The 2,500-nt window shown below is 41.3% G+C and overlaps 1 protein-coding gene across 1 annotated transcript in view; it reads right to left on the bottom strand.

Moving 5' to 3' along the window:
* The window catches only part of LOC135104454 (carbohydrate sulfotransferase 11-like), a 49,319-nt gene that overhangs the window by 15,724 nt on the left and 31,095 nt on the right, over window positions 1–2,500 (bottom strand). The gene's annotated exons all lie outside the window — the stretch shown is intronic.

Below are 2,500 nucleotides of genomic sequence, written 5' to 3'. Positions count from 1 at the left end.
TACTTGCTTAGCCTAAATAAGAAGTGATGGCTTTCAACCCGATAAATTAATAAATTTGTTATTATATGTAAGAAAAAAAAAAAACTGCAAATAAAGACTGGTAAACCTGCTGGCCTTCCCTTAGTCTGGGACAGAGAATGAAATAGGACAAAATATTTACAAAATTCAAATTGCATATACAAATCTCTCTCTCTCTCTCTCTCTCTCTCTCTCTCTCTCTCTCTCTCTCTCTCTCTCTCTCTCTCTCTCTCTCTCTCTCTCTCTCTCTCTCTCTCTCTCTCTCTCTATATATATATATATATATATATATATATATATATATATTTAAATAGTGTTTGATGTTAGTCACATAACTCAGGATGCACTCTGCTCCGGGGTGCACTGTGTTGTCCTGAAGGGCACGCTGAAAGAAGGTGGACACTCATGTGAGAAGACACCCAAGTGAAGTGAACTGTGGCACCAACGATCTCGGGGATGCCGGTGAGATCAAGGCATTTATTACTACAACACAGTTCGTAGGAGAAATAGATCAGAAAGCATACAAGGCAGCATGACTGTCAACAAAGAAATATACATAATTATGAAGAGGACCCACAATCATTTAGTGACTGAAGAATGACCTACTATTATGCTGTGTGGAGGTGGGCATGAAGCCGCCTGGACAACTCAGTGACAGTGTACTGACTGGGAGATAGTCACGAGTGAGCAACAAACATCCTGACTTGCTGCTGTGGATTGATCCATCACAGCAAACATAAAGTCAGGAGATGAGGTTAATGGGACAATTTATTAATGAACAAGTCTTACAACATTATAGGAAAATCAGTTACTCTTAGACTGAAGCAGTGCGTGAATGTTAACACTGTGAACACACACACACACACACACACACACACACACACACACACACACACGGGAAGAAGTAGATCCAGGACCAGTTAGGTAGAGAGAGTAACTTGAGTATCCAAGGGAGAGTGCGTGTAGGATAACAGGACACGCGAACTGACAGGTCTGAAGCCATAGAAGTTCTGGTCAGGTGTATGGAGAGCCGCGATATTCCTGAGCGCTCAACTGGAACTTATTAACGTTAGATCCTCTTGTACCTTCAATGAGCTTGTGTTTCAGTTCAGTTTTCGATTCAATACGGTTTAGTAAAGGCCTCCATCTGGGACCTGTAAGCATCAGATCCTCCTACCTCTTCAATGAATCACCTGTAAAGCAGTTCGAGAGCTTGTATACAGTCCATTTTAAGCACACCCACGTCTGCGTGTGGTTCAGGGATCTAGTACTCGTGTGTATCCCACCTATCCCTTTTGTGCGTGCCTTCCTCTTCTTCGTCAAATGAAAAGTGTGACCAGAAGTTTGAGCTAAAGCTGAGTAAGCCCTCGGGACTGGAATGCGCCCTCGGTTTGGAACCAAGCGTGCGAACAGGGATTCTACATACTTTCCTTGGTGCTAACCGCAGCAGTCAGTAGGCGGTGTGTGTGTGTGTGTGTGTGTGTGTGTGTGTGTGTTGTTTTTGTTCTTCATAGAATGAAAATGCATCCCAGCAATAATATATACTGAAGCTGAACCGAGCAGACTGTAAACCCATGTGAGTGAAAGGTAAGCGCTGGTTGGCTGTTGCCATATACTCACATCGTAGTTTTTAGTGTTAGAGCCTCGTATCATATTTCACAAATACTAAAGGGTTATAATAACCACAAAATTCAAGTTTATCATGAGACTGAGAATAAATAAGAAAAATATATAAATGAATGCATCGCCGACACTGCCGGCAGTAACAGTGCTCCGCGAGGCAGTCAGGCAGTGTGCATCAATGATAAGGAACTGTGTATATCAAGGCCAGTAACTGACCCAGGTGTCTTTCATTCTTGGTGTGCAGTGCACCGCCTCAGTGGATGCGTGGCGGCTGTGCGGCGCAAGTGACGGCAATGTCTTCGATGCATTCTTTAACATAATCTTTATCGTTTTTTTTTTTTTTTTTCTTATGAAAGGCTTGAATTTTGTCATTATTATTGTCAGTTAACTTTCATGAACTATGATCTCTCTCTCTCTCTCTCTCTCTCTCTCTCTCTCTCTCTCTCTCTCTCTCTCTCTCTCTCTCTCTCTCTCTCTCTCTCTCTCTATATATATATATATATATATATTAAAATCACGATGTGAACATAATTATACATTTTATTTACATATATCTTTCTTTCTTTCTCTCTTTTTATTTTTACTAATACAACTTCATTTAACTGTTGTTTATTTTCTTATTTCATTTATTCATTTACTTTTTTTAGTAAGGCATATTTGCCATAGCTGAGAGACTTACCAGAGCGGCTGTCAGAAAACTTAAAGGTGAAGAAGAAAATGATCTAGGAAACCAGTGTTCTTTTCCTGTGTCTGAGAGAAGAGAGGCAGGAGAGAGGCTCGTAGAAGACGTGCGCAGCTTGCAAAGTACTGTGGAACAGGCCTCGGAAAGAGAGAGAGAGAGAGAGAGAGAGAGAGAGAG

Source organism: Scylla paramamosain, chromosome 10 (assembly GCF_035594125.1).
Source record: "Scylla paramamosain isolate STU-SP2022 chromosome 10, ASM3559412v1, whole genome shotgun sequence".
NCBI lineage: Eukaryota > Metazoa > Arthropoda > Malacostraca > Decapoda > Portunidae > Scylla > Scylla paramamosain.
Note: the sequence above shows the minus strand (reverse complement) of the source record. Positions and strands in the feature narration are given on the sequence as shown.